We start from the raw sequence: 11,784 nt of genomic DNA on the forward strand, positions 1-11,784 counted from the left end.
AGGATATCTGTATCATAGGATCATGTACCCCCGGAAAAACTCCTTGTGGAAGTTCTCACATTGCCACATAAAAAGAGTAGGGAGGTTTTTCAGCTGATCACTCAAAATTTAAATTAAACATTGCTCTCAAGATTAAATGAAGGTTAGTTCATTTTAATTGGCTACCTGTAGCAGAAGGTAAAGAAATCTCCATTCAGTGAATAGGCTGTTCCATGGACACCATACAGTAAAACACTTAATTATGAAGAGGTAGCATATAAACAAAAATATGATATTGAGTCAAATCTCCAGTAAAAATTAATTAAATGTTTTTGTAAAGTTCTGCAGCATTTTGAAAATATTAGTGAAGGCTGACTCACATCAAATGAGTTCCACTAAAAACAATTCTGTTCCAGATTCTGAAAGCTGTAGGTGCTTATTTTTTTGCCTGAAAACTTCCTTTCCTGCTAACTGAAATTTTATTTTTTCAGACTCTACACTGCACTTACATGTTAAATGGAAAGTGTCAGACCACATATTATAAGCATTACAAAATTTGTGGCAATCCAAATCTTTCTTTTCCTTTCTCCTAAAAAGGAAATACCAGCATTGGAAATTTACAAAAATGGTAATAGTGTTACAACTTACTAGCAGACCGCAATGGATATTTTAGTTGAGCATGAATCCTTGTTTTTGTCCTTCTGAAAAACTCCTCACTGTTTTGTTTCAAACTTGACTGTGTCTATATTCTAGTACTGTTATACTCCTTTCCATTTATTTTCAGACTGTTTTTGTACTACTCTGTACTTAATTTGATTCAAATCATCAATGACAAAATTCCTTTGAGTTGATCCAAAGGTTGATCAAAGCTTTTTTATTATAAGGACTGAACAGATGAAGGCAAGAGTCTATCTTTAAAACAGACTCCTTTATATATATTTACTGCATGTTTTGTAGTAGCATTCAAAACTTGCTAATCCATGCATAATAGAAAATCGGGTGGTCCTGGAGCATGAAACAATTCAAATGATTTCAGAAAGAATTCAAGAGGATCTCAAGAAGTTGTTGAATTTGTGGGAAAGTTGTAGTTACAGGTAAAAATTATAACAACATCTGTATATTTTAAACAGATAATTTATAGGAAAAGAAAGAATTGGACTTGGCAAGCTTGGCTAGTTCACTGCTTGTGGTTTGTACATACTAATGTTGTATCAATATAGATCTCTGAAAATCATTGGGTGCTTAACACCTTCCCCTAATCTAAGCACTAGCAATGTCTGTCTGCATTCAGATCACACTAGAAGGCATGTTACATCATCTATATTCTGCTGTATGACCAGAAGATAACATTTGACCTTCTGCTAGTTGATGTACTGAAACAGATCCACTTGATGATAAATTGTCTTTGCCATGGAGATGGGAGAGTTTGGGAAGGACTTAATGTGCATGCAGCTTTTAAAAATGCTGCTCAAATCTGGACAAATCTACTCCAACTACAGAAGTATCTGCTATCCACCCAGTTCATAACCTCACAAGCAATAAAGGCTTCCTAGATAATATCTATTATATCACTGGTCATCTATTAATATCTATTCTGACACTAGTTGTCACTTAATTAATTACCAACTGAATGCTGTATGAGATTTTTTCATTATTTCCCCTGGGACTGGTGGCACATCAGTATCCTCGAGGTATTGTTTCTACCTATTGGTAGTCTATGACCAGTAACACCACACTGGTGTTCTGGTATTCTCAGGCTCTTAACAGTGGGCTGCAAACGAACAAAGGAACTCTTAGGTGGCTTCCTAAGACATGTAAGTACAAATTATTATGACAACTTAATTTAGAAATATTTATCACTAACAAATATTATTTTTCCCCTTTAGAAAGAACATGATAGTCTTCATATGATAAAAGTACATCAGTCTGAAGAAAGTACACCTCCTCTCCAGATGTAGAGAAAAATTATTTACTGACTTTTTTTCTTATTTATTTTCCAGCCACTGTCTTGTGTCTGTTTAGTTGTGCTTCTGTAACTGTACTAGAATTTAATTTCCTCATCATAAATTTCATCTTACAACTATCTTCAACCATGCTACCTCTGAATCTGTCACTGATATCTTCAGTGCAACTGTTTTATTTTTGCCTTATTACTAATATGCACAGACACACTATCATATATCCTTAATATTTCCTCTTTCTTCCTGTCTCATGCTTTTTTTTTCACTTCTAATCACATTTTACTTTTCCACTGAAAAAAGCATTTATGGCTCAAATTGTCCTTTTTTGGGTGTAATATCAAGAGGAAAGAGGTATTTGAGGACAATCTCTTAAATTCTTTTAAAGTATAAGTCTTCTTATTTTTCCTCCAATTTTTTCCTCACAGGCAAATTTGCTCATTCATCCTTTTCCTGTTTGGAGACATTGAGCTCCTCTGAAAGACTGGCTGGAAATATGCTTTTGGCCATATTAAATGGTCAGCTTTGGTAACCACAGATTCCAATCCAGTGATTAAATTGTCTTTATTCTTTATAAAGAGGTCCATAGTGGATTAAACTCATATTGTAAGCAATACTTTTTGTCTTAGAAATTCTGAAGTGTTGAGAAACTCGGTGTTTTAGTATAGGCACTGTAGTACACTTTAGTACATGGCACCACTAACATCTCACAAAATCAAATTTCACGTTAGAAAAGTTACTCGTTTCATAAGGTACTCCACCTTTTACCTCACTAAGATTGCCTCCATTTTTCTGTGAGATGCAGAGTACCTATTCATACAAGTGGTCTCAAGTGCTCTATCTCATATTTCAGTCCTGAGAGACAGCAAACATATGTGTCTACATGTGTGCTAGGAGTTCAAACACTCCTTAAGGTCAATGGCACGTAGTAAACAATTCTGGAGTCTAGGGTATGATTCAGTTCTCTAACAAAGATATCATAACAGTATTCAGTTACCTAGGTAGACATATAATATTATTTGAAAACTCATCTGTATAGGTTATGAGAAAGGACTTTAACACTTGTGCCCTTTTCAAATGGTAGATGATGGCAAAGCAAAGAACTCCACAGTGTTTAATAACAAGGCATTTGAATTTAGGCAATTGCCTGTTGTCAAGGGTTTCAGTCAGGTGGTACAAGAGCATCTAACTGCTGTCTGACATATCCAGGGCTGTATAGCGCATCCAAGTGGGTCTGGCTACTGCGAAAACATGTCCTGTCCTGAAGTAGTAGCAGGAAGCCAGGTACATATATGCAATCCAGAATGACATTAGACACTTATCTTTTGGAACCTAAATTGTGCCCTTGGAGCTCCTCTACAGGAGACAGTCAGTCTCCTAATTGATATCCTCACTTTGTTTAAACTCTCTGAATAGTATTTTCTACAATAATTTTCTCTGCAGGCTTCTCTTAGCTGAATATTCATCAGAATGTCTGCAAAGAAATGTCGCAGAAATACATCCAAGCAAAATGAGATGTACAAGCCTGGAGACAGTCAAGACCTATTCCCCCACAGGTATTTTCCATTTTCCTACCACTTCTAAAAATCATAATAATAAAAAAAGCCAACACTGGGAATTTTTTTGAAAGGTCAAATAAAAATGCAGAAGACAGTTCCCTGATTCTGTTAGACCATCCCCTGAGGCCTCAAAAAAACTGAACAGGGTTTTTTATTTTCAGTTGAGGAAAGCTTTTCAACAGATTTCATAAATAATTGTGTAAGTTATATGCATTGAGAAGAACAGAAACTATTTAAGACGTTTTGTATCACCTTCAAAAGCTTATTTTGAATGGATGCAAAAGTGCTCAAGGTCCAATTTGATATCCATCCAACCCATGAATAGGCCAGTTGCGCCAACATTTCCTTCATCCTCGGATGTCTTAAGGAGAATACACTATTTCCCAATTAAATTTGTTCACTGCCTACTAAACCTCTTCCTATTTTACTTCTTTGTATATTTTCTTTTACTACGGTAAGGACCTAGCAATTGTATTTGGATAATTCTCAATCTGTATATTTATACACGTGTCTGTGTTAAATGGTAAACTAGTTTGGACTAAAAACTGGAATGAAAGTCTACCCCTTTGGCTTCACAGTAGACTTTTTAATGTTTTCATAGTATTTTAAATTACTTTTCTTATATAGATATATTATGCCAACAAACAAATTAGCATTTTGAAAGATGCTGTATCTTTTTGGAATAGTAATATGAAGCTAACTCAGAGGGTTGTCTTCTCTTCTCTCTTCAAACACGGGGTTGTAATGGTTTTTGGATTGTGGGTATGGAAAGTAAACCATTGCAGTCAAATGCTGCAACTCTTCCAAACTCTCAACTGAATCAGAAATCCACATTATCAGCTGTTCGAAGGTTTAAAAACAAAACAAACAAACAAAACAAAACAAACAAACAAACTTCCTCCAAACAAAAACAAAACAAAAACCAAAAAAATTAAAAAAAACAAACAAAACAAAAAAAAAACAACACAAAAACCCACCAAAAAATCCAAACAAACAAACAAACAAACAAACAAAACCAAAAAAAAAAAACAAACCAGAGATAAACTTTACTGTGAAGGGCTGAAGAAAACACTAGAATTGACTGAGAAGAAAACGTAAGGAAAGCATTCAGATAGCAAGCAGGTTAACTGCATTTTCAATATTTGAGTAGATCAATGTAAAATATTAATGTCACAAGACAAAATTATCTTATATAAGCAAATTGATGACTTATCTCTCCTCTAGGCTTTACCCACAGTAGCAAACCACATAATGTCTCTGACACTGTCAGGTTATTCTTTATAGTATTAATTTATTAGAATGTGCTTTTGTGTGATTCTAGCCTGAACTGAACAATTCCTAGCCAAGATTTGGGACTTACCACTCTCAACAGAGAGTTTAAACGGAGCCACCCTGTTTCATTGGATAAGAAAGCCTTACAACAGAGATGAGGCTAAGTCATGTTCCAAAGGTGGAAAATGGCATGATTTTACTTAATAGGACAATGCAGCTTTAGACTCTGGAATATAAACTGGTCCATCAATAAGCAAGTAGACTCTCTGGTTCTAAGGTCTGCTGACATGCCCAGATGCACAACTGAATTTTTACCAAAATATAATTTCATGGTTTTCACCATTATCTCAAAATTTATGTTTCTGTGTGTGTGTGTGTGTGTGTGTGTGTGCGCATGCATATATCACTCTTGCTTTACACTGAAGTTTTGAAGAAGATACATAGATTATTTTTAATTTTCAATAGAAAACCAGATATATTCCAGAAATAACATCTGATTACAAGACTTAGCAGAGTAATAACATTTAAGTGGAAAAGCTTGTTTCACATAGAACTGCTGACACAAACTTGGCTACAGCAGCACCAGTGAGCAACACTATAGTTTAAGTCATTTTCTTATCCCGTAGATAACTTCAATAATATGGTTAGCCAACTGTGGTATAGAAAACCCATTGCTCCTATTCAATCTCACAAATGAAACCTTCTTGTTTCCAGAGCTGAGGATCACACATTTTTAATAATATTGCTTATGAAGGAAAGGGTTTTGTATTGTGTTTCAGCAGTTAAATCTTTCCAGTGATTATGGACCTTTTAGCACAACAATAATTGACTAACTCTGAGACACATCACATTTGTTTTGTCTCAGATTAGTGACTTTTCCAGGGAACTCACATGAAGGTCATTCTTTCAAGCAAATGGGGAATAAATGTGCAGGTGACATTTTCATTCAAACCTTGGTGAAGGGAAGAAGGTGTTTTCTTTATCAATTAGGACAAAATCCTTTTTCTGAAAACCACCACTAACGACTTGTCCCACATTCATGTCAAAATATTTTTTGAAATGTGTCTTCCAAGGTCTTGGAAAACTGTGTTTGGGGTCCTAATTGACTCAAGTGATAATGTACATGTAATGAACATGTACTGCTGTACTCAGGGCCCTGATACTGCATATGGAATCACAGAATGGTTTGGATTGGAAGGGACCTTTAGAGGTCATCTAGTCCAAGCTTCCTGCAATAAGCAGGGACACCTTCCATGAGACCAGGTTACTCAAAGCCCAGTCCTACCTGGTTTAGAACACTGCCAGTGATGAGGCATCCACAGCTTCCCTGGGCAACTAGTTCCAGTGTATCACCATCCTTAATTTAAAGAATGTCTTCCTTCTTCCCAACCTAATTCTACACTCTTTAATTTTAAAACCATTGTGCCTTGTCCTGTCACTACAGGCCACAGTAAGAAGTCTTTGCCTTTCTTATAAGCCTCTTTTATATAATGGAAGGTTGCAATAATATCTCTCTGTAGTCTTCTTTTCTCCAGAACAATTTCAATTCTTTTAGCATGTTTTTGTAGGAGGTGTCCCAGCCCTCTGACCATTCTTATGGCTTTCCTCTAAACTCACTCTAACAGTGTTTCTGCTGGGGACCCCAGCACTGTGTGAATAACTGGTGATGGGGGTTCCATGAAAGTAGAGTACAGCAACAAAATCACCCCACTCAGCCTGCTGGTTATGATGCTTTTGATGCATTCCAGGATACATTTGACTTTCTAGGCTACAAATGCACATTGCTGTTTCAAAATATTCAATTTTTCATCCACCAGTATCCTAAAGTTCTTTTCTGCAGGACTGATCTCAGTCTATTTATCACTGAGTATTTACTGATATTGGGGTTACCTCAGTCTTCACAAGGTTCACATATGTTCATGTGCTACCTCATATCCTCTCATACTAGCTCAGAAACTGTCCACAAGGTAGCCAAGAGGCTAGAATGCTCTTTTATTTTCTCTTTCTCACTTTAACTGTGAGGGAGGATGAAGGGGAACTGGAGGCATCCTCAGCTTCTTCCGCTGTAGGTCAGAGCTCTGGTAAATGGGACATCTCCAGTTCTTATTCCTGCTATTTCTTTCTCAGTTCTGCAGAATAATTTAAAATCGTTGTGCAGTTGTATTTTTTTTTTCATAGTATGAACTATGAAAATAGTTCTGTCTAAGATGTAGGGAACAAAACAATCCTGTATGTCAGAATTCTAACAAGGAAGTTCAAAGGGAATATTACCACCTCACTGTAATTTAGTCCTTTGACAGCAGTAAAGAGCCTACCTATTTAACTCTTACCATAACTTTTTCCATTCTGTTAGACAGAATTTCACACAATCTTCTTTATCTCCTGTAATCTACACATGCATTGGCATGTCTTTAAAGAACTTCATGCTGAAAATGAGCAGTAAAGGATAGAAAAATAAAATAATACCCCAAAAGGTTAATCTTTTTGTTTCATTTTTTGATGATGGTATGGTGAAATACTAAGCCATCTGAGGTTTAGGATCTCTCAGTCACTCTCTTTCAGCCAACGCTTCAAAGACAGTGCTTTGTTTCAAGACTTCATTGCAATGTATCCACTTTTTCCTTCCATGTTAGAAGGATGTGTAGGGACAAATCTCTGAAGGTTTATTCTCAGAAGTGATTAAGTTTTTTGAAACGTTTCAGTTGTCTAGAATTTCTAACATAGCCAAGCAGTGTTTAGAATTACTCTGTCTTTAATGTCAAGATTATTTTATGCATTTTTAAATTTTTTTTTTTTTTTTTCTAGTCTCCTGAATTTGATTTATTCTTTATAAGTTTTTGATTCCTGCAAAGATTCAATACTTTAAAATTATAAGATTAGAGAATTCAGAAGCAGAATAATTCATGATTAGCTTTAATTGTTTCTGAGTTTTTCTGTGGAAAGGGCTTTCTCACATGCATTTAGTAGCAGACACATGGTCCCTATTTTCCATGCCTTTATGTTGGGATTTGAACACTTTCAAAAATTACTCTGTAGAGAAGGGCTAGCCTAATTTATCTCAATTAAAGTCTTCATCTGGAAACAATAATGTAACTTTTATAAACCCAAAGTTTGCAAAAATAGTAGCCAAATCCTTAAGGCTTTTTTATTCAAATACAATATATACTTTAATTGAAAATTAAAGTTAGTTGAAAATTAATAAAAAGTGTAAGGAGGATTTATCATAAATTATATATTTCAATCCTGTTGAGACAATAACATAAAGAGTTGGAAAAATTTTACTTGATTTCACATTAGATATGAATATAGAATATTTACCAGATTATAACCATTTATACAGAATCGTTAGGGTTGGAAGGGACCTCTGGAGATCATCTAGGCCAACAACCCTGCCAAAGTAACTTAGGGTAGGTTACACAAGAACACACCCAAATGCGTTTTGACTGTCTCCAGACAGGGAGACTCCATGACCTCCCTGGGCAGCCTGTTCCAGGGCTCTACCACCCTCAGTGTAAAAAAGTCATTCCTCATGATGAGGTGGAACTTCTTATGTTTTAGTTTATGGCCATTGCTCCTTGTCCTGTCTCTAGACACCACTGAAATGAGTTCAAACCATCTTTCTGACATCCACCTTTGAGATATTTGTATGCATTCATGAGATCCCCTCTGACTCTCTCTTCTCCAGACAGTCTCTCGTCATAAGAGAAATGCTCCAGACCCCTAATTGTTTTTGTGGCCCTTCAATGAACCCTCTTTTTGTCTTTGTTGTACTGAGGAGCCTAGAGCGGGACACAGTACTCCACAGTACTCTCTAGGGCCAAGTAGGGGGTAGCTTAAAGCTCCCTCAGCTTGCTGGCCACACTCTTCCTGATGCTCCCCAGGGTACCATTGGCCCTCCTGGCTGCAAGGGCACAGTGCCAGCTCACAGTCAAAGTGTCATCCACCAAAATTCCCAGGTTCTTGTCTGCAGAGATGCTCTCTAGTAGATCAGCCCCAACCTCTACTGGTACTTGAAGTTATTCCTCCCCAAGTGCAGGACCTTACACTTGTCCTTGTTGAACCTCATTAGGTTTCTCTCTGCCCAACTCTCCAGCCTGGCAAAGTCCAACTGAACAGCAGCACAGCCTTCAGGTGTATCAACTACCCCCCCCCCCAGTTTTGTATCATCGGTAAACTTGCTGATGGTACATTCTATCCCTTCATCCAGGGAATATGCAGAATAAAGCAGTATGTATTCTACTGTCTGTTCTGTCACATGCTAGAAGCAATACAACCTACCAATTAATATTTGTACATCTAAACAAAATATCTTGAGATTTACCATCAGAAATCATAATTTTCAAGTATTCATCTTCTCTCCATCTGGGTGTGAGCCAAAGACAGTTCCTGGGACATTCTTTGAAAGAAACTTTTCTGGATGGAGGTAATTTAGACAGTTTTTTGTTTGTTTGTTTAAAAACAGATTTTTGTATTTAGACAATGAATGGCATCTTTTGTTTAATTTCCCTTCAAAATTGAGTGACCACCTGTAGCTTTCAATTCCTCTGACTGAAAATATTGAAACTATTTGTGTGGGTAAATTTTGAAAAATTTTATTTTTCAAAAGCTTCTTCACTATGTTGCTTGCTGCAGACATACATGTGGATATAGAAATATAACATCATTGCCTCTCGTGGCACCATTACAATTTTACTATTAGTTCCCTGCTATAATGTAAAAAGATGAGAGAATATATATATTATTAAGACAATACTTTTTTGATTCTTTCTCTCATAGATTTCTGTCCCAGCTCAAGCAGGCAGTAGAAGAACATTAACATTCTTCTGGTCTGCTGATTTAAGATACCCACATGAGCTAGTCTCCAAAGCTTTCAAGCAGCATAATGTACATACTGAGTAAGGGAATTGCCTGACAAAGCAGTTTTGGAGAAACCACATCTTTATATCTCAGAAAGAAAAGTGTGGAGTTTAACATGTAGGGTAAACAGCCTTCTGTAGTGCCTGTGTCCAGACTGATCCTCAAGCACTTATAGTACACTAACAGCCCTGAACTTCCAGAGCAGGAAGTAGGGCAGGAGGCCAAAGGCTGGTTTATGTCACTTAAAATGTAGTCGTTGAATGACTCTAGCTGTTTGAATGTTTGTCTTGAGTGTAATTCAAACAGCCAAACAGTTTTTGTTACTTGTCAGGACATCCACAGATACTTTGTTCTTTTGCAGATGGAGTTGTTGGAGCATTGCTAAGGTAATATTTTATGCTAAAATTTTAGTTTCACTATTTCAGTTTGAAGATGATACATTTAATATTGAACATCTATCTCACAGCCCATGTTTCCCCCTCAGTGCCGTGCAACTTGTCACTAACATGCTCCTTAGTTTATTTTTCTTTTAAGTGAATGAACTAGTTTCAACTAAGTTAGGCCACCTCTTTAAAAAAAAAAAAAAAGTAATTGAAAGATGTAGGCCAGTCTCTGAAGCAAAACTGATTTCAGAGAAATGTGTACATTCAGAGAGGATGAGCAAAAACCCATCCTTCTTCAAATAAGAGTATTTAACTGTGGATATACAAAAAGGTTTGCAACCAGACTTGTCTATCTCACATTGGCCTTTCTAGCCATCAGCGCGCTTGTAGCAAGCGTGGGTAGAGCCCTTCTCAAATATTCGTTCGCGAAGCCTAGCCATGACGACAAAAAGGCTAATAATTTCACAACTATGCACATCTGACTTAATAAAAATATAAAACCGAAACAGCAGAGTATGAGAATTTATGTACCGTCTTTTCATAAAACCTCATAAACTTCTTTCCTCCTGGTTTTCACTAGTGAACAGTAACTTTGTTACTGTCCCTCAGTGACACTAGATGGCACTTCAGAGTAGTGGTGGGATCAGAAAGTCTGTAATATTCTCTAGTTATTTTGCATTTGACATTAGAGATGTGTTAATGTTTGCTTCAGACAAAAATAATTTCTCAGCTTTCTCTTATTTTTTTTTATAGGACTGTGGGGTAGAATATGCTATCTGTTTTTAGAAAAATAACAAACATAAGCAGAAATACATTAAAACAGAGAGGTTCGATAGCAGCTCAAAAAAAACCCCCAGTAACCAAGCTATGGGCCAAAGCGCTGTTGCCAGACCTTGTGCTTAGAACATTTGAGTTTATGGAGACAACTGAAAGAAATCTATAGTCCTCGAAATGTCAAGGATTTAAGAGGTGAATCCAGCCTGGAAATGAAATTAATGTCACTTATACATCAGCAATCAAAAATATGATGATTGTCCATAATCTGGTTCACTACAGGAGAAACCAGCCCAAAATGGTCACAGGCTTGCCTTTAGTGCTTTTGGGCTGCACTAGGAAACAAGAGTATTGTTCCTTATGTATTTGAGTACTACAGCTGTGACCATTTACCATTTTCATACTTTACAGAGAAATGTTGGGCCCAAAGGCTTTCTACTTCAGTTCTCTTATTTCTTTCCTCCCAACTGTTTATAGATTTTGTTTGTTCATCTGTTCTTTCTTTTATTTTTTTCCTTTCCTTGTTTTCTTTTTAAGTGGGAGAGCCATCTGTTCTATATTTATATGAAAAGCTGTTTTAAAAGTACTGGGCTTCCCGCTTCTTTGAAGTCTTTGAAGATGCTGTGTGTGGATAGGGTCCCATCAGTCAAACAGTATTGGTGTGGCTGCACAGTTTATGGAAACCAACAGTGTGTTTACCTTTCAAATTTTTCGTGATCTTACTTAGGTCTCTTGTTATAGGATTTGCTTATTCTGTTTCAATGAGCAAGACTGGGAATGAGGAAAGCCCTGCTATCTTTACAACCCTTGTTTATTTGCAGGGAATGTATTTTGTGGGAAGGGAAAACTTGTGCTTTAGCAGCACGCAGGAAGGGGTAGAGAACATATCATGGATATTACGGAGGACCAGACTCAGATATTTTCTTCTGGACTTAAAGTTCCTTCTAATTTGAAAGCAAAGCCTTAGTATGGGAGATTTTAAAACTATGGATGGAGAAATGG

The sequence above is a fragment of the Myiozetetes cayanensis genome, unplaced genomic scaffold (genome assembly GCF_022539395.1).
Source record: "Myiozetetes cayanensis isolate MyiCay16 unplaced genomic scaffold, myiCay2020 scf3, whole genome shotgun sequence".
Classification (NCBI taxonomy): Eukaryota; Metazoa; Chordata; class Aves; order Passeriformes; family Tyrannidae; genus Myiozetetes; species Myiozetetes cayanensis.